This window comes from Muscardinus avellanarius, assembly GCF_963383645.1.
Source record: "Muscardinus avellanarius genome assembly, chromosome: 15".
Classification (NCBI taxonomy): Eukaryota; Metazoa; Chordata; class Mammalia; order Rodentia; family Gliridae; genus Muscardinus; species Muscardinus avellanarius.
Window position 1 is genome coordinate 71,896,002 of NC_137801.1, and position 22,648 is coordinate 71,918,649.

The 22,648-nt window shown below is 31.3% G+C and overlaps 1 protein-coding gene across 1 annotated transcript in view; it reads right to left on the reverse strand.

Moving 5' to 3' along the window:
* LRRTM4 (leucine rich repeat transmembrane neuronal 4) overlaps positions 1 to 22,648 on the reverse strand; it is a gene marked incomplete at both ends in the record, with an annotated part of 764,724 nt that overhangs the window by 739,867 nt on the left and 2,209 nt on the right. The window lies entirely within an intron of this gene.

Here is a 22,648-nt window from a genome sequence, read left to right on the forward strand (position 1 = left end):
TTTTCAGGATACACACCTTAGGAGTTTTGTCTGATTTATCCCTAAATTCTTCATATTTAGATGTTATTGTAAATAATGTTTTTATTTTTGATTGTTGTTAATAAAAATAAAGTTTTTCTTCTATAATAATCTGCATCCTATAAACTTAGAGAACACACTAATTTCAGTAAGAACATATATATATATATATATATATATATATATATATATATATATCAGTAAGAATATATATAATTATTCTTTTTGGTGGTACTGGGGTTCCTGGAAGCCCTTCTACCTCCGAGCTACACTCCCAGACCTATTTTTTACTTTTTTAATATTTGGAAACAGGGTCTCTTAAGCCAGCATGGCTGGCTTCAAACCTGCACGATCCTTCTGTCTACACCTCCCAACTGCGGGGATTACAAGCGTGCGCCACCACGCCTGGTGCCAGTAAGAATATTTTTAAAGACTTCATTACATCTTCTACATTGATGGTTGCTTAAAAATGAAAAGTCTTACATCACTTTTTCCAATCAAGATATCTTTTATTTATTTTCTTGCCTTATTCTACTAGCCAAAACTTCTGTGTAATATTCAAAAGAATGCTAATAACAGATATCTTGTTCTTGATCTTAGGCTAAAAGCATTCATTTTTCCCTTTATATATAATATTAGCAACCGTTTTTTCACATATTTTATCATTTGAAGAAGATTCCTACTATTCATAGTTTGCTGAGATTTCATTAGAAATATATGTTGAATTTTATCAAATGCTTTATCCACATGTAATGAAATCATGATGCTGAAATGATATGACGAATGACATTGATGGATTTGGGCATGTAATACCAACACTGCATTTCTGAGATAGATCCTCTTTGGTCACGGATTGCTAAAATGTGTATAGAATTTTGTATATTTGCCTGCAATTTTCTTTTCTGTTATCATCTGTCTTCTCTTGATGTCAGTATAGTGACTTCATTTTAGGGTGAGCTGGAATGTTTTTCCTCCTCTTCAATTTCTTCTTCAGTCTTTTTCATTTTGCATAGAATTTGTATTTTCTTCCTGTTTGGTATAATTTAACAGTGATGCCATTTGACATTGATTTTTATCTGTAGGAAACTTCTACAATTGGAAAGTTAAGTTTAATAGACATGAGTATATTTAGATCATCTTCTTTTTAGAACCATTTGATAGTTTATATATTTTAAGGAATTTATGCATTTAAGTAAAGTTCATTGACAACAGATGTTACTAATATTACCATATTGTACTTTCAATCTGTAGACATCTCACCTCTTCTTCCAGTTACTGAGATTTCTATGATCACTTGCTGCTTTGCATATCAATCTAATTAGAATTTTATCAATAGAATTGCTTTTTTAGAAAATAAGAATTTAGTTTCATTATTTCTTTGTTATTTTCTGCTTTTTATTTATTAAGTTTATTACATTTTAACTTTCTTATTTATTATTTATTGATTACATTCTGCTTACCTTGGGTTTTATTTGCTTACATTCTGCTTACATTGTTTTTTTCTAATTCATTAAAGTAGAATTTATAAGCAGATTTGAGACTTTTCTCTTTTCTTCTTTTTAAATATAGACAGAAACTATTTTAAGTTTTGCGCTTTCTCTCTCTTTTTTTTTTTAGTTTTTTTAGTGGCTACAGTCAGGATCTTCTTTCTGTCTTCCTCGTGCAACACTTCCATAGCTTCAATAATTCAGGAAAACAAATATATTAAATCTAAAGCTACATCTACACTAATACACACTATACTGTACACACTATACTGTACACACTATATAGTGTGTACATATATATATACACACACATATATATACATGAATATAATATACATATATAATATACATATATATTTACATAAAATTATATGAATTTGTCCAAAAATTTTATACATTTATATATATGGCATATAGCATATATAGATATAATATACATATCTATATACACATGTGATACGCACAGAATATATATTTACTATATAAATATATAAATTCCCCAGACAAATCCATATAATATATATATATATATATAATTTATATATATACATAAAGTTATTTTTCTTACAGAACGGCAAATTACAAAATCATACCATATAAGCTTTTCTAGATTCAAATTGCTGCTAACACTAACAGACATCACTGAAAGGTAGCGATGTCTAAGTTTGGACACCACAAGCAGAATGACACATGGCAACGATAGCTACCCTTTGTTAAGAGCACTCACTATGTACCAAAGATTATCAACGTTCTTTAAGGCCTGATGTCTTCATATCACCCTGGAGGGTACAAAGAGAATCATTATTGTATAGATAAGAAAACAAGATGACAGAGGGTACACAGCCTGTCCACAATCCCAGAATTAATGTGGCCAGGTTAGTATCTGAGCCCAGGTCTTTTAGACTTCAAAATATTTCTAAGGAGAAAAGAAAAAAAAATATTATTTTCTTTTTAATTTTAGCCTTTTCTCATGGGTCTATGGCATTTGTTCAGATTTGTTCAGATTTCATTACCTCTGAGCCTCAAATTCAATTGGAAGAAATCTTTTATCAAGAGTTTAACCATATCTCTCCCACATAATAGGGGAAAATTCTACCATCCGTGAAAATTGCTTCCTCCAATAGAGCATGTCATCTGAAAAATTGTCTTCTTCGAGAGTGCAGAAAATTGCAGAAATGTCTCTGCCAGATTCCAAAATTTTTTTTCCTGAGGCTGGCTTCCTCCTGCACATTTTCACTCAGCATGTTCAAAACCATTTATTTGCTCTTTACTTTTCTCTTTGACTCTTTTTTTGCAGAGCGTCTAACATTGAGTGGAGAGCAAGCCCTTTTATGTTTGGTTCTTTCCCTTTTCAGCCAAGAAAATTAGATAAACAAGTAAAGGCATATTCCTAAATTAATTGATTCCTAACTTAACACTAGGTAGTCTCAGAACTGGCTGGTGTGTTGTTTTCCAAATCCAATTACTCATCAATCCTGCAGGAATATGCATTTTCTCTACCATGAATGCTCTTCACCCCACCTTGTCACTCATTCCAAATTCTCTAGTCTTACAGTAGTACTAATGGTGACAACAGAACCATTTATTTACTTCCCCTCTTTTCTGGAACAGGGATCCTATTGTTTTTTATCTAGAGTAACCTGTCAGTCCTTCAACCTTGAAAAGTGAAGCATATTATCCATGTCATCTACAAAATCTTGATACCAGTTTGCTAAATGTCTGCACACAATTTTTTCTATTTCTAAGTGACCCTGAGTTTAGAGATAACTTCCAAATTCTGTTTAGATTATATCCTGAGCCCCACATTGACATGTAACTCTTCAAGTTTTAGGATTGCTATTAAGACTTTCTTGGTTACTGGGATATGTTTTAGCCTCTATGAGGCCATAGTCTAAATAATACATAAGTAGTTTACCATTATGGTGATTTTGCTTTTGTTTCCCATGGGAATCATTTTTCAGGGTCAGGAGACATTGCTGGGTGTCACTATTGAAAGGTGGGAGTTGATGCTGGTATCTCTAGAGGTATGAGTTCTGCGATGTTCAGATTCCCTCCTCTTTACCAATTGTCTAGCCTAAAATGCCAACAGAATTGAAGTTAAGAAACTCTTACTATATCCTTTCCTACTTCAGGGTTTTTATATCTTTTATATGAGCAGATAGGTGGAAAAAGAAATAATTTGACCTTTAGAAGTCCCTGAAGGAATGTTTTCCTGGTTCTCTACACACTTACCTGAGCCTGCCTAGCTTTTCCAGATGTTGCTCTTTTATCTGGGATGCAAAGAGATAAAGATGATATAGGAATACAGAACTCGAAAAGAGCTCTGTTAGTTGCCTAGTTGGGTCATGGTTTTTGCTCCTAACTTTGTTTTTGGTAAGCTGGAGAGGTCTACAAGTGAATCACACAGACTGATTTCAACATGGTAGAACTTAGAGTCAGTCACTGTAACTAGACAGCCACAAAAAAAAAAAAAAAAAAAAAAAAAAAAAAAAAAAAAAACCTATCCATCAAAACTGTTTTCTTGTCCAGCATGGTGTTAAAAATGTGAATAACTCCACAAATAAGATGCAAGCTGTAGATTTCCATAGTCCCCACCCCTAACGAACCCCAGGGCTGCTTTGTGTATCACTGTTTGTGTGCCCTTAGGTTTGTCTAGCCTTCACTAAAAGCAATTTTGGGTCAAATTTAACAAAGCATTTTCCTATTAATTTGACCTGAACTCACATGCTTATTTGACTTTCTAGTTCCAGCTACTTCAAATGCCATAAGTGTGGGAGGAAGCTCTGTGAAAAATAGTAAATAATAAAAGATATTTTCCTTATAGTTCAACTACTTGTCTAATCCTGCTTCCCCAGGGGAGAAACACTCAACTGACAGCGGCTGCCAGACCACGTGACTGCATTGACTGCATCGCCTTTTTTCAAGAGTCTTAATAACAGTTGCAAACTCTTCCATCCCTTTGAATGTTCCATCTTCTTTACCAAAATCATGCACAGTAATTCTTTTCCTTCTCAGAAGCATTGTGGAAGTGAGAGAGGGGGACATGGTTGAGCAGCCTCAGAGCTTCTAAATGGTCAATATCATTTCAACAGTTGGATCAATAACATAAAATAATGAATTTTAGTGATAAAGATGGGTTGGAAGACATAAACAAAATGAAGAATGTACTGTTTCCTTAACCAAAGAAAATAATTTGGAGCACAGTTGGAATTAATAGTTGGTATATTATCATTTCTGGATGTAGTAGGCATATTATAAAATGTAACCATACACACACACACACACACACACACACACACACACACACACACATCCAGAGTCTGCATTACAGAAAAGGACAATACACACTATTGAAAAATAAAAATGCATTATGTTAAGAGTAAAAGTGATAAATCAATATTAAATATTTTAAAATAAAATTCATCAAATATGCATATTAGTATTTTACTGTATATTTACTGTTAAGTAAAAATCCACATAAATGGCAGACTTTTATCATATTCTAAAATAAATTATTTAGAATTTAAAAAATATCAATTCACTCTAGAATATTTTTAAAATAAGACAACTCAAATATATCAAAGACATTTTATTAGAATTCTGACAATTTTAAAATGTGGTCTCAATAGCCTCAAATGTCTCAATGTATACCACTATAGAACCACTTTAATAAATTTAAAACAAAGAAACAGGTCTTTATTTATTATAATGAAAAAATGCCCAAGTATAGTATGTAAAACAAATAAATCCAAAACAATACAAAAAGGATTTTGATCAATATGGCTAGTATAACATTCTTTAAGAAGAAAAATACATTTACTCACATGTGTACAGAAAATATACAGAAAAATAGGGAATAGTGTATTAAAAATGATTTATTACCAGAATGTTTACTTATAGATTATGTTTCTGGAAAAAATAAAAGGCTATAGAAAACAATAGAGTAGAAAATGAACAACATACATTTGTCTATATACATATATATATAATTTTATATATGTTTATATATAGCATTTTATAATTCAGTATGTTTAAATGTTTAAATAAGGATAAGAAACATAATTTCAACTATTAAATTAACTAAGCAGTTAAGGCAAAAGCACCAGCAAAAAATATTAATTAGGAGTGAATATATATATGTATATATATACATATATATATTATAAATGTAGAATATAAATATATAAATATAAAATCCATATTTATACCACATAAATGCACAAGTATAAAATGCTAATATATTTATAAAGTAATAGAGCTTTATAAGTTAATATATATGTTATATTTGTGATTAAATGTCAAATGAGTTTGGGAAGTTAGTTGAATTAATGGTTTCCATGCCAACAAAAATAAACCACCATAAAACTATTAAATGAAAATACAGGTAAGCATTTATTGAATATATTCTGTAGAAAACCTTGGAGTCAAGGTTCACAGAAACAGAACATAATAATTTAAATAAATGAAAATAATTTTCAAATTTTACAATCAAAATATGACCTAGAATACTTAAAAGCCAAACAGTATGCTTAAAAAAAAATGTATAGTGTTAACAGAAACTAAAAGATTAACAAACTATTGTAAAGCCAAATATTAATATAATTTTGAACAAGCAAAGCAAATTAACATAAAATACAGAAATTAGAATATACAAAGCTCAAAATAAAACACTTTTGTTTAGTAATAAAGAGATCAATGTCAAAAAAGCAACAAAATACATTTGACCTTAATGTTAACAGATTGCTTTCAAAAATACAACCAACCAAAACTAAAACATTGAAACAAGAAGAAAAACTGAAATATTATAAAGTTTAGATTATTAAATATATTTGGAAAATATATAAGTTCAAACTTATCTTATATATTTTAATTTCAATGTTGACATATCTACCAATATAGATTTTGAACCCATATAAAGTAATATTCTTCAATAAGATTATGTATAGAGAAATGCTGATTGATATATATTCTCAAAATATAGCAAATAAAATGAATGTAATTTTTGTATTATGTCTGTGTAATAAAAATACACACATAGTTATGAAAATGGTAATAGAAGTTATAGAAATGTATTTTTGCATTTTGCTCTTATGTATTTCCTCATTTTGCACATAAACTTTTATTATAACGATATATTAATGAGAACATTTATATATTAAAAATAAGTCATACCAAAATCTTATCTCTAGTTTTTCACCTTAAATAAGTAAGTAAATTTAACCAACTTTCAAGTCAAATTTTAAAGAATCTTCACAAAGATAATCATATTATGGATTGAGTTACAAAGATCAACCAAAATAGTCAACTGTTATATTCCTTTGGGTAGATTAAAGGAGGAATATCAAATATTAAAGAAATCATTGTATAAAAAAAGGGACAGTCCTAATTTGGGCACTTATAATATAGGATATTAAATGGTGATGAGCAAGAGTAGAACAGGACCTTTTGAGCACACAGAGATTCCAGCAATTGCCTCCTCAGGAACTGAAGGATGGAACTTCTGAATAAGAGGTAAGCTGTGTTCCAGGACTGGGCTTGTGCCAGGATTTGAGCGGAAGGAAACAACATAGAGAAGTGGGACATGGGAGGTCTGGGAGAGAGCATAAAAGACCAACTGGACAGAGATTTAAAAGCAAAAAAGTAACAAATCAGATGTTTTCCCTGAGAGATTCTATAGAGGCAACCTAACTGAGGGGATGGGAGGGGGGAAGAGGGAAACTCTCTAAAGCACATGATGTACTTTAACATATCAAAGTCCATCACTAAGCCAAGCATGGGAAGGGGGGGGATGGGGCAGGAACTGGGTAAGGGTTAATTAGGTGATATGTGCATGTGTGTCTCCACCATCTTGTATCCCATTAAGATGTATGACTACAATGCACCAATACAATTTTTTTAAAAAATAAAAATAAATACAAGCAAGTTCTGCGTGATATGAGGATCTGTGAATGCAGAGTCAGTTGATTTCACATTTGCTGGGGTAATGATAAGGGTTTGGATTCTCAGTCTGTGACTAGCGCCTACGAAAGGGCCTTAAGTAAAGGAGGAAGAAGAAGGCAAGCATTGTTTTAAAAGACTTATCTTGTCTGTCCTGTAATGAATATTGAGTCCAGTGAAACAAGAGCTGAGTTAGGGAGACCAAAGAAAACAAACAAACAAACAAAAGTGGCACTAGTAAAGATAGAGAGAAATGGATGGATCTGAGAGATATTTTTAGGAGGTAAGGTCAATAGGATTTTATGATCAGTTAATTCCAGAGTGTGAGGGCAAAGATGGTGATAAGGGCAGTTTCCACGATTCTGACTTGCCTAAATGTACAGATTAATTCAAAGAACAAGAGAAGTGGGAAGAACCCATGTTTGGAAGGAAAAGTCATAATTTGCTTCTGGAAATGGGCTTAAGAGGCCCCCTAGATATTTGGGTTCTGATGGCAAATTAACTGGTATATATGTGGAGACCATAGAAAAGAGATTAAGCAATAGAGAAATACTTTATTTTTAGTAAATAAATGTATATGTAAATGGGAAGACAGAAATTAGTGGTAGAGGAGAAAGAGAAGAAAAAAAGCAATAAGAAAAACAAAGAGTATTGAAAGGAATTATCCTACCTTTAGGATACATCTATACTCCAAAGAGGAGAATATTTGAGAAAGGAAGATCAAGCCAAGTGTGGAATGTTACTGAAATATCAAAATAAAGCAAAGATTTAAAAAGTGACCAAGTTTAGTGATGATGAAGTCAATGGTAAGCTTGACATGAACTCTTTTGATGATGTGATTGGCTGACAAGAGACTTCTTCAGTGGACTGAAGAGTGGAGTGACTGGTGTGGGAAACTGTACTGGAGTCAGTTATTTGGAATAATTTTCGAGAAAAGAAATAAATAAAATAAGAAACAGTAGGACTTCAAGTTAAGGAAAATTCTGCTGTTTGTTTTTGAGAGGCAAGACCATGAAAGTTATATAGATTGGGGCCAACAAACTATAACATATGAGCTAAATTCAACCTACTGTTGTTTTTTTTTTTTTTTTTTTTAAGAAGGTTTTATATTGGTACACAGATGTACTCATCCTTTACATTTCTTCTATGAATTATTTCATGCTACGGTGACAAAGTAACTAACTATGACATATTATATTGTTCACAATGTCTAAAATATATTTTCTATCTTGTACTTTAAAGGAATGGTTTGCTGAACCTTGATCCAGATCAAAGAAATAATGTGGCTATGTAAAAAATGAAAGGTACCTACTAAGGTAAAATTACTTAAAATATCATAGAGTATTGGTAGAAGGATTGATTCAGACAGGTTGTATTGGACTCTGAGAAGTAGAACAGAGATAGAATTTCCCATAATGTGAAGGCAATACCCCTTGAGTTCTTTAAAAAATCTGTAAATTTTAACATTATTAGCAATTATAAACAAGAATAAATTAATAAAGCTGATATACACAAAGCCAGACCAAAGGAAGTACACATTTTTAAGGAATTTACCTCCTTAAGAGAAAAAAAAATACATCTACTGATCTAACAATCTTATTTGGTATCATAAGTGTGGAGATCAAAGGAGCTTACAAACCTTATAATTTCTAGACTAGTGGAGCAAAATACTTCTCACAAATATATGTCTAGAAAAGAAATTTACAGAATAATTATTAGTTAATAAAATAAACTGCTATATGTAATATATTTTCAATGAAATGGGTGTTCTTTTTCTTTTATTTTATTTTGAAATAGGTATTTTTCTAGGTATATGATATATAATTTCAAATTCTGATTCAAGGACAAAATAGGCAAGCATCTGCACAGAATTTATAATGATTTCCTCAAGAAATCCCAAAAGATACTCTAAAAGGCATTTTTTGTAAGTATTTTAAGGAAAAATTATTTCCATACTATTTTTTAAAATTTCAGAGCTGGAAAAGATAAATTATTACAAATAAACCACTGGTAAAAGATAACATAATGTTGAACCCCTTCATTAAGAGATTATTAAAACTACAAATAAGGTAAATGTAAAATCAATGAGAGGTAATCTAGAAAGCGTTCTATGAATGAACAAACATAGAGAAATTCAAATAACATATTACAAAATAAAAAATGTAATTTACAAAATGAAAGCTAAAGTCCGTAAAAAATATGCCTCACAAAAATATAATGATATAAATTACTTTAGTAAAATTTAGTATTCATGTTGACAAATATGTATTTTATAAATATGACTATATGTATAAGAAAATTTTAATAAAATATGGCTAAACACTTTCTTTTTCACTATTAAAAAATAGCATAAAGTCCAATGTTATGACATAATAATATAGGTAAACATCCATTTTGTAGAATAAATAAGTGAACATACATAGATGAAGTGGAAAATATACAGTAGACAGTGTCATTAAACCACAGATACTTTACTGCATCGTAATTATATAATGTTATTATGAAAATGCAGTGAAGGCAAGATGAAAATATAAATAAAAATAATCATTATATTTTCATATTTTGTATTTTACAAAATTATTTCTGAGATAGAAACTTCTAAAGCATTAACTTAAGTCTACTAAGATTAATGACTATAACCAAAACTGGTAACTACATGTAGGCATAGAGGTATACATTATAACATATGTAAATAGAATTTTAAAATAAAGAAAATCAACTAATTTTCAATTAAATTAGAAGAAAAGGATAAAATTAATTAAGCTCTCTTTCATTTTTATTCCACCCATTATACTTCTTTAAAAGAGTTGCAAAGCAAGGCATGCTGACGCATACATGTAACCAAAGTAACTTGGGAGGCTGGCGCAGGAGAATTGCAGGGCTGAGGCCAGCCTCAGCAACTTAGTGAGACCCAATGACTTAGCAAAACCATGTCTCACTAATAAAATTAGCTGAGTGAGGGGGGATATAGCTCAGACATAGAACACCTCTGGATTCAATACCTAGTACAAAAAAAAATTGCAAAGATTTCCATTATTTAAAAATGTAGTCATAGACTCACACTATCCTCTTTAAAATTACAGTGGTATATGTGTGTATAAGGGGAAAATGAAATATTTCATTTAAAATATCACAACTGACTTCTTATTGTATGGAAACTGAACCGAAGGGCATTATACCTCTGAGCTATACCCACAGCTCTATTTTATTTTTTACTTTGAAACAGGGACTCGATAAGTTGTTGAGGCTGGCCATGCACCTGCAATCCCCCTGTCTCAGCCTCCCAAGTACCAGGATTCCAAACATGCATCACTGTGCCTGGCTACCAAAACAAATGTTAATAAATATCTGTGTTATTTACTGGTTTTTGTCAAGGGCACTTATTTTATAAATGTTACATACATTTAAAACATGCTGGGTGTGGTGGCACATGCTTGTAATTCCAGCATTCAGGATGGTAAGACAGGAAGATGGAGGTTCATGGACAGCCTCAGCTACTTAGCAAAGCCCTTCGCAACTCAGGGAGACCCTATTTCAAAATAAAGAATAATTATATATGTGTGTGTGTGTGTGTGTGTGTGTGTGTGTGTGTATTTTTTTAAACACTGATATATATATGTATATATATATATATACATATATATATCAGAATCATATTTTGTTCCAATACCAGATTAATTCTGTATAATACTCATATCACCCACCTGCTAATTGATAGAAGAAAATTTCTAAAGTATTATCTCTACATATTAGAGATTTTGATAATTTATTAATTTATAACCATAAAGCGAAGCATTGTAAATGTCCAACAATAAAGAAATGTATAAATAAAATATGATAAAACCTGGGGATGCAATTAAAATATTTAATTATTCTTATTCATAACAAAATGTAAACTTCAAGGGAAGATACAGTTCCAATACCAGATTAATTCTGATATATATATATATATATATATATATATATATATATGTGTGTGTGTGTGTGTGTGTATATAATCAGTGTTTTAAAATATGGTTCTGACCAAGAACAAAATGGGTTCATAGACAAATTTAGAAAGTCAAAAAACCATTTGGATATAAGAAAATTGTACAGTGCTATTATGTAAAACATGCTGGGGAAATAATAATTAGTGGGAAAAACAAGTTGGTTCTCTGTCTCGTATGCTATGCTAAAGTTTAGATAAAGAATATAAAAATAAACATGTCCAGGAAATGAAAAAACAAAATGCATGCTTGCTACGTCCAACATAAGAGAGGTCTTCCAAAAATAAAAGCAATGCAAAAAATCAGAATGAAAACTCTTATTATTCTTGGCCTTGACTACACAAGACGTATATTTAAAATTCTATTGGAATAAAGCCTAAGATGTAAAAATTAAACACTAAAAATAAAGTAACCTGGAGGGTTAGGGATGTAGCTCATTGGTAAAGCACATGGCTAGTATATGTAAGGCCTTGGTTTCAAACCTGATACTGCAAACACAAATACATTAATAAATAATTTCAACTAGTTAAAACACCTTTTTAAAAAACAATTTTCATGTATATGTGGGTTTGTATTTATACATACATAGATACACACAACACATACACACACACACACACACACACACACACACACACACGTATTCCCCAATACCAAACATTTGGTACCGACTGAACCCAGGATCTGTGGATCTTGCTAAGTAGATGAAGTTAGCTTCAAATCTGCAATCTTCCCATCTTAGCCTCCTGAATACTGGTATTATAGTTGTGTGGCACTGCACCAAATCAAAATATATGCATTTTTAAAAGTAACTTTGCAATATGGTATAAGAAGATTCATTTTTAATTTTGGGCTGTATTTTTTCTATTTTTTTTTCTCCTTTATGTACGTGTGTGTATGAAAGATATCTGACAATTTTTTTTTTTTTTTGGTGGTACTGAGGTTCCTGGAAACCCTTTTACTTCCGGGCTACACTCCCAGACCTATTTTTATATTATTTTTTTATTTGGAAACAGGGTCTCTTAAGCCAGCACAGCTGACTTCGAACCTGCATGATCCTCCTGTCTCCGCCTCCCAAGAGTGGGGATTACAAGCGTGCACCACCACGCTCGGCTTGACAAATATTTTTAACAGTAAATGAAGCATTGTAAATGTCCAACAATAAAGAAATGTTTAAGTAAAATATGAGAAAACCTAGGAATACAATTAAAATATTTAATAAGTTCTCTTATTTATCACAAAATGTAAACTTTAAAGGAACATACAGTTCCAATACCAGATTAGTTCTGTATAATACTCATACCACCCACCTGCTCATTGATAGAATTTCTAAAGTTTTATCTCTACATATTAGAGTTTTTTGATGACTTATTAATTTATAAATAACATGTTTTTAGTTCTAACACTTTCTAAAAATGTTCATTTAATTTATAATTAGAAAATGATGAAAATTGTTAATCTAAAAAACTGTATATGTTCTTTTTTTTTTTTTTGGTGGTACTGGGGTTCGTAAAAACCCTTCTACTTCTGGGCTACACTCCCAGACCTATTTTTATACTTTTTTATTTGGAAACAGGGTCTCCTAAGCCAGAGAGGCTGGCTTCAAACCTGTCCGATCCTCCTGTCTCCGCCTCCCAAGCATGGGGATTATAAGCGTGCGCCACCACGCCTGGCTATATGTTCATATTTTAAGCTGTATCTTTCATTTAGTATTAAGTAGGATATAAAAAGACAGTATTATATAATAAAATGATGTATTAGCTTATATATTCAATCACCATGTTTTGCTACATTTTGAGAAAGAGAATGTATGCTATATTTTTCTATCCTCATTATGAATTTTTATGCTTTACCAGAGAATCATATACCTAGTCCCAAGGAAGATGTGATAATAAAATTGAAGAGGAAATGTTTGTGAGTACTGACTTGAAACCACCTCTTACCATCCAGTCACTTGAGAAAAGAGACACCATGGGTAGAGAGAGAACTCAATGGATTTGTTTCAAAAGGCTAAAATGTTACATCCCATTAACTTTCAAGTTTTAATACTGGAAACTGAGCAATGTTCTCCAGTAAGTAAGTAGGTAGATGAATGAATGAATGAGTGAGTGAATTAATGAATGAATGAACGAAGTAAAAGGAAATTCCAACCAGAGTACCAAAGGTCATCATCTCCTGAGAGAAAGAGGGGAAAAAATGGTTGAGAGAAACAAGGTCAGGGCTAAGGGTTGGTGGTTGCTTTCCTCTATGGTTCGAACATTACAGCTGTTATCAAATCTATCAATCTACTCCCAGCCTGGAGCTAGTTTATAGACTCAGAACCCACCAAATGAAAGGGAGGCCAGCTCAGCTCAGGGAAGACCCCTGCCACTCCGCCAAAAATTCCTCTTGTTAGTTTTTTCCCCCAGCTATCCGCCAAGGGAGCTCCAGCCATTTCCCAAGGTGACTGCTCATCGAGGAAGGTGAAGGAACCTTATTTGGGGTGATTCACTGGACAATGACTCTCACTAACAGGAGATACAAAACATGACTGCAATCCTCCAATTTCAGGAGCAGGGCTTGTGGAGGTCAGGTGATAAATGGTCAAGCTCACATTCATCTCACAATAGGCCCAGTAGGTCCCTGAACCTATCCTGTGGTCATAGCCTCATTTCTGGAATATCAGATTTGAATAGACATACTCATCAACAGGCAAATTTTTTCCCATATTGGAAGAATTCTACTTTTCCATTCACAAAAAGATAGTTATTTATCTTCTTCAGCAAAATATTATTATTTTGTCTTTTTGATCTGCATGGGATTTGTATTCGTTTATAACATTTACCAGTGTTACCCTCTCTTCAAAAGCACACAGCAGTACCGTAGGAAATAGTCCAAGAGAAACCTAGAAATGTATTTCACTATTAAATATATTCTAGTTGCTTTCACTAATACTTGAAAGCTAAAGTGAAATGGGTCATAGGAGGAGCTCCAGGTGAAAAAGGACAACCTATAGAAGAGCAAATAAGGCAATCTAACTGAGGGGATGGGAGTTGGGAAAAAAGCTCTCATAGGCATATGACGTATTTAGACAAATGTATCGATATCAATCATTAAGCCAAGCATGGGAGGGAGGGATGGGGGGGGGAAGAGGGCGGGGATTGGATGGGGGCTGACTGGGTGATGTGTGCATTTATGCCTACACAAGGTTTTTTTTTTTTTAATCCCACTATGATGTATGATTACAATGCACCAATAAAATAAAATAAGAACTCAGATAATAGCCAATAAATATAAATATTAGGCAAGCCCAAACACTAAATGTGATATAGAAGGGAAACATATGCCAAATATGAATGCATTAGTCAATAAGGGGCTGCATATATAATAAAGATACCATATGATTATGTCCACCAGGGACACTTTGGCCATCTTGGTTTGTGTAAGTACACTATATGATACTCACATAATTTCACAGTCCCCCTTCAGAAGCATTACTTAGAAGAAATCCCTGATTAAATGCTATAGAATAATCAGTTCTTGAAATTAGCGAACATGCCACTCAGCGAGAAAAATTCTATATATTGTTGCAAACCCCTGTTTGTGATATATAAACATTTGGAGAATTCAAACTACTTTTGTTTGTTAAGAAAATGAACTGACAGTACAAATCTTGATGAGATTGGGCATTTATAAATTGTTTGTATAACCCATTTCTTCTTTGGAGTTAGTACCAATAAAAGAATCATAAATGCTGGTTTCTTAGGTGAATAAAGTGTTCAGCCAAGGGAATATTTTACAAATCTTGGGGTATTATTAAATATTAGCATGTCTGGTACCCAAACTAAATTACAGTTCAGACAAGGAGCTAAAAGGTCAGGTTTATTATTCACTTCAGTAAAAATGTAACCACAACACTTGTCTCTACATCAGGGAGTATTATAAGCATCAGTTGTAACTAATAATAGCAATGAAAATAATACAGCCACATTGTATTTTCATTTTTCAGGAGACAGTGGGACTTATAGTTAATAATCATTTATATTTACACTGTAGCTTTTTATGAAGGAGATCACAGTGGTTTTCAAATAGTACCTCATTAATCATTTCAGCAAGTTACTTGGAAAGTTATTATCCCAGTTCAATAGATAGAAAAATTATATCACAGAAAGGTCAAATATATATTTACTTGTCCAATATTAGAGAAGTAAAGTGAATCAGTTTGAAACCTGAGACCTCCTTTTCACCCCTTGATCTAACCAGTGGACCAATGCAATATTGGTCCGTGTTGTGGTTTGACCACCAACCTAAAGTATTTCAAGGCTGACCTCTCTGCTATTAATTTTACAGATCTATAAACACAGAAGAGAAGATCAATTTTTCATCTATTTTGACCATACAAAAAAGATTTAGGCATAACTACGTTAGATTTTCATTTTTTCTAAGCCTTTTGACATACTTCACAATTGCTGATTTAAAATTATAAATAGCAAAGGATTTAATAATAAAATCCATCATCAAATTTAGGATCAAATAATCAAACAATGATTCTAGAACTTCATTTGAACATAAATGTATTTAATACATTTACTAAATTGTTACAACAAACAAGAAATCAACTTTTAATACTTCTCAATACCTCAAATATGTATATTCTCCAGGAGCAAAAGAAAGAATCAATATTACAAAAAAAACAAGAAATCAACTTTTAATACTTCTCAATATCTCAAATATGTATATCCTCCAGGAGCAAAAGAAAGAACCAATATTTCAGAAAATGTGACTTCAAAGAGGAGGGAAAAATGAAAGGCAAATATAGAATTCATATCCAAATACTGTTCATTATTTGTTTAAATAAAATCTAGGTAATTTCACTGCTTAATCTGATGATACTTCATTTTAATAGAAGGCAGTTAGCCAAGAAACATTACACTTTTAAAGTGAAAATCTATAATGAATATGAATTAAGTAGCATAGCCTTTTCAAAATAAAATATTTTCAGGTATGATTTTTCTTTCTATCATTTGGCATTCCAGAATTAGTGTTTATATGATTTTGCTTTAACCTTAAAAATTCCCCACAATGGTATTAAGTCATAACTCTACACACTCTTACTTTAAAGATTATCGTTTGGTCACTTTCTAAAGAGAGAATGAGCTCTCAAACAATTTATCAATCTTCAACTTAGATTTCCTGCTTTGAAACATTCAAATATCCTGTTAAACATAAATGAACCATTCTGCTTTTAAGTGCAATGAAATCTGATACCAACCACTGAAGTATTATTTAAAAAATAACAATTGAAATATTAGGTAAAAATAAATTCGTCAGAAGTTTTGAAGCTAGAGTTACTCTCTTTACAATTTTCTTTCAAAACCTACAATTAAACTATTCACTATAACTTCCTTACTTTCATTAGATGAACATGTGTTTAAAACAGAAAAAAAGGAAAAAGATAATTCTTTTTGCTACATTTGATTAAATATTTGCCCTTATCTCTGAGGTCTGAAAATTTAATGCAAGCTAAAAATCTGAGGTAAAGTAGAAAATACAACCTTCCAACAGTTGGTATCAACATCCCCACATTCAGAAAATAATCAGACCAAATTAAGGCAATGACAGATGCAAAATAAGTTATTTCTATGACTTTAAATTCCTTTTTTTCAGTAGCCACCTCAAAATTTGCTTTAGCGATTAACTATATAAGCTGGACAAGTTAGTACAGAATTAGATTACTCAAGTGAAACATATTTTTCTACCCTGTCTGTGTATAATATATATTTCAGTGTTTTAAAAATAGGTACACAAAACATATGGATATTTGATTGTATGACTCATTAAATGCAAAAATATTTCAAAATTACCTTACATATGCTGACAATATTATATATAACATTAAGATATTAGTATATTTTATGTGTAAACAATGATGCTATATATGTAACTTAAATTCGTTATACACTTCTTTATGGATTGATATCTAGACAAAAGATTGAATCCAGTATTTTTCTTGTAGTCATGCTTCTTTGGACAAGATATATCTGAAGGTTTTATGTTTTCACCATTTTCAAACTTTTCTTAATATGTATCAGCTTTTTTGTCATGTTATTCTAAAATAATAAGTTTATAAAGGCTACAATGCATTTGATGAAATAAAAATCTTGTTTTAAAGAACTATCTTGCCATCTATCTAGACCTTACTTTCTCTTCACAAAGCAAATATTTCTTGTAAACTCATGGACAGGAGTGGAAATAAATACTCTTTGTACAAATCTAGTAGTTTCTAACATATATTCATTTGGAAAACAATGGTTTTGATACCACAGGGAAAACTATGTTTTTACTCAACATTCCTCCATTTACAGGTAAAATCTTAATGAGAAAAATAGCTCCATAGTTTCTCATTTTTAAGAATACTGAAATTGTGTTAAACTGGCTCAGTGAAAGATGGTGCTTCCGCTACTATAAAAAGCAATTTTAATTTTTTTAATATCTTCAGCATTATTTCATGCTTTTCTTTGATCAAAAGACATCCAGGTTTTTCAAAACTTCCAGTGTCTAGTGATATATAGCTTGCTATATTTCACTTTGATTTAGTGAATTAAAAAAATTGTAGAGACAGAAAATTTCAGATGAGTCACCAAGTCCCCAAGGAAAATATTACTGAGCAGCTTCCAAAGATTAAAACTATCCATGAATGCAATTCTTGAGATGCACCATAGATTATGAGATTTTATTGGATGTAGAACAGTATCAAGAGGAAAAATTCTGAAAACTTATTGAGATTGCTGAGTTGTGTCAAAAGCTATATATTCCTAAGATAGTAGTTAGTCTCTTCGGCTTCTAGTCTCAGAGTGCAACCAATTATTCAGACCTTGTCCATGAGATGCAAATACTAGCTAATTCCAGAAAAAATAATGGAACCATTGTTAGTCAGCTGAACAATCTTTCTTAAATTAGTCATGTCAGACCTTTTTGGCAGCTGTCAGTCTTCCCCACTATCTTTTGCAAATTCTAATGAAAAAAAGCTATTCACAAAGAGATTTTAATTGGATCCAATTCAGAGAATCAATTTAAAAAAATAGTCATAGTTTTAAGTGCTTTCACAATAGCTAGCTACTTGGCAAGATTTACAAGACATGGACATATGTGTGTGCTTGCACGAATGTGTGTGCATTCAAACACATATGTTTGTGCATGTTACTTGTTTTTCCTAAAGCATGAAGAAATTATAAGACTGTTGTCCTGAGCACCCCAATTTTTAAAAAATAATTAAAAATTAATCCAAGAAGTTCTTTCTTTTCTTACTGAAAAATGAATATAAGTAGATCAGTTTTTCCTCTACATCTCCTTTTTCTTTGTTTAGTCCTAAAAGGGAATATGGAGATTTTACTTTTTTTTTTTTTTTTTTTTTTTAATCGGAGGGTTGCTTTGAGTTAGGAAATACTGGACTATTTAGTGAATTCACTCTTTTGTGTGATGGGTCAAGTAGAAATGAAGTCACTAGCCCAGAGTCATGACAAAAATAACAATATAGTATAGACACAGGCTTGACTACTTTAAATTATCTTTTATCAAAAGGAATTTTAAACTATGTAGATGTAAGATACTTATAATTTTTAAGATAATAAAACATTTGTCTTAAGAAATATGTCCCTGACTGGTAAATCTTGGTAATTCTAAACCAAGATTTGTTTCTACTAATACTTCAAATGTTCAAAGAGGACATTAATTTAGATGAAAAAAAAATTCTATTTCTCTCACTCCTCATCTTCCATGTCTTAAGTGTATGTGTGTATCTATACATACAAATACATATATACATATATATACAAACTCACATGAGTGCACACATACAAATATACTACATTTAAATATACAAAGTAAAATTTCATTTTTAACATTTACTGTGACACAGTAGTCAGCCACCTGAATAAAGTTTATTTTCTATAGCTTTTTACTGACAAATGATGAAACTCAACGATACTGGGCCTGCTTCACCTAGAATCCTATTTCAATATGTATTATCCTTTACAGTCCTTCAAAATCTATTCAGTACACTGTAAAATGACAAGTTTGAAAGTGGCAAAAGAAGTTAGCATTATACCTAAATCAGTATTTTGAACCTGACCTAATATCCTCAATAAATATAAATTGTTAAAAATGGGCTATACCATTCACTCAATAGCAGTGAAAGAAATAGTAGAAGTCCAAACTGACCTCCCCAAAAAGTTCCTTTATCATACTTATTTTGAAGAGTGTAACAAAATATCAAATATTTGGAAAATGTATATTTGTGTAATCACCCATCTTGCCATTTCCTTAATGGCAGTGCTATCTTCATTATGGATCACAGGTTCTTACATTTCCACTACTTAATGCCTAAAACACTTTGGATTGAGAATCTCTTCAGAGACTACTTTCATTCATTTTAATGTTTTGCCAAATGTAGTCTTTTAAATGTAAGAGACAAACTGGAAATCTTTTATTAGCATTGGCTAGATTTATAAGTATACTTATCATTTTTTTCAGGTACAAATCAAGTTCTAGTAGAATCAGATACTCAAAACTTTTCTGTAATACCTAATGAAACTTTCGGTGTAAAGAAAGATATAACTTCATCACCCCTATAATGTTTTTAATGGGACAAAATTATGTAAGCTTTCACAAGTTATTTTCAAAAATAAATTATTTGCAATTTTCTCTATTTTAAGTAACATATCTTACTATTAGGCAAAGCTTTATCCTGTTGGGTTTAAGTTCTCTTTTCCAATTATTGATTAAGGACACACCGATTAAATGATACAGTTCAGCTAAGTACACTATTGTACTCAAAGTCAGATGGCTGAGACGTGTGCAACTCTTATATTTGTCCCATTAAGTATTTATTACTATCTCAATTGTTTCCCCTTTCACAAATATGAATAAATCTTACCACTGAAGATATTTTCAGATTTTTCTCAACTTATTAGTATAGTATATACACATCAATATTTCAAAATTAAAATTTGCAAAGTATAGCGTTGAAATTAATTTAAAATTGCATGTTATACAGTGTGGATGTTCATCGACACCATTTTAATGAGGAATCTTAAACTTCTATCAGAAACAAAGTGGATATTTTAGCTATATTTAGGACATGATAATTAAATAGAAAAATGGGTAGAATGTGAAATTTTCCATTTAATGCAACTTTTTTCTTCAAGGCACTATCTTAGAAAATTAACCTTTGTTACCGTTTTCTAATAAAATATTTATGGCTTTATTGGATAAAGTTTGGTATTTTAAATAAAAAAGCTACCTTGCAATATTAAACTATAAATATATTAATGGTTCTTTAGTTTCTAAGCTATTGATATTTGAGGTTTATGAAAGCAATACCAGGCTCAAATTCAACATATACTTTCACTAAAAATATTGTACACTTGTGAAAATCACTCCTCTCTCTTGGCTCCATTTTATAGAGAAGTTTTCTCCAAAGGAGTATTTCTCAATCTGAGAAATTTTACTCAGAGATAACCAAACAAAAGATAAATTGTGGATTTCCTTAATAGTAATTTCTTAGAATTTGCTTTTATTTTTATATCTACCTATAACTATAATACACTTAATATCACGTCAAAAAGATGAGTAGTTGGCTTTACTGTTGGATTTCATTTGCATTCCAAGCAAATTAATATTCATTAAAATGCACCCTTCAACTTCCCAGATGAAGGCAATAATGCTAGATGCATAGAAAAACATTTTCCACTTTTCATGGCATAGCAAATTTGCTCTGCTCCAATAGATGCTATTCTGAGTCATTTCCATCATGGTAATATTTAGTAAAACTATCTATTGTTTAATTGTTTAATGCCTTAATAACATCTTCATTCTAAAAAATGCTGGCACACTTTTATGATATTACACTTCATCTCTGGAACATGTAATGGCACAATGTGTTTTTAAACACACATTTTTATGGGATAAAAATCTTTTTTTTTTTTTTTTTGCCCCAACATTGTAATGCTTAGGGTTTTTGATGTAAGTCTTTATCATGTAAGACCTCTGGAAGAGTTTTAGATCTCAGGTTCTAATTCTTTGAGAATCTTTCTTCTTTCTTGGTGATTCTAATAACTACAAATCACCATTCTATTCCAGAAGTCAAGAAAAATAATGAGTTAATAAACCTGGATTTACCTTTTAATTTTATGTTACTAGTGTCTAAGAGCAGCACAACATAGGATAGCCCAGAATAAAACAGAATGACTTTGAGTTACTTATATTCACATACATGGTATCCACGTAGGCCTGCAAGAAAAACATCAAGCCTTGTTAGACTTTTATAGAAATCTTTTATTCTCTTTATTTGGAAGGGCAATTGCTTATACAGGTTTCTCAGGGTTTGATTATCTGGGATTGCATCTTTCATTTTCAATGATATACAGAAAAAGAAGAAAAAGGAGCCCTGGGAAGAACAATTCAGCAGTCCCAACTCAAATGAGTTGGAGATTATTTCAGATTCAGTGCTTTTTCTGGAAACACGTTCATTAGCCACATTTAGAATTTTGGAAAATTTTAGTATATATTATCAAAGAGCAAATTGCATTTTGGAAAAAAAAATGGAGTGTATATTATCAAAGAGCAAATTGTGATTTCCAAATGTTATATCTGGTATTAGAAATGACAAAGATATTAAATGCTGATTAAAACTCTCTTTTGAAAAGGCAATCATCTAAAATCAGAGACTGAAAGAGTATCTTGCCAGAACACAACCTCTCTTTACTAGTTTATTCCAGAAAGAAGGCCTTCCTTGCCAGTCACAGTCTTTGTACGTAATGATCAATTGTACCAAGAAAAGAACAATTTACAACCAGTATCACTTATTGACAAGTTGGTAGTTTGTGACTATTTTTCCTACTCCTTAACATAATTCTATCAGTGATCTTTCAATAATCAGAAACTGGATCTAAACTTAGTCTCATGTACATGAAAATAGTGTATCATGAGATACCTTTCTTCATTTGAGCCTATTACAGAAAGGGAGATTGACTATCTAGCACCAACCACACTCCTTTTATTTATAAATGGTCACATCCTTAATTTTGGATAAGGTTAACAAGAATACAGGTCATTTGGGGGGGGGGGGATGACAGCAAAACTGGTAAACAGTCCCTGTTATGACCGTCATTATGTTATTGCTAAATCATCCACAACATTGTCCCTGATATTAGTTGGCAGGGACAAAGCCAAAGCATGGAT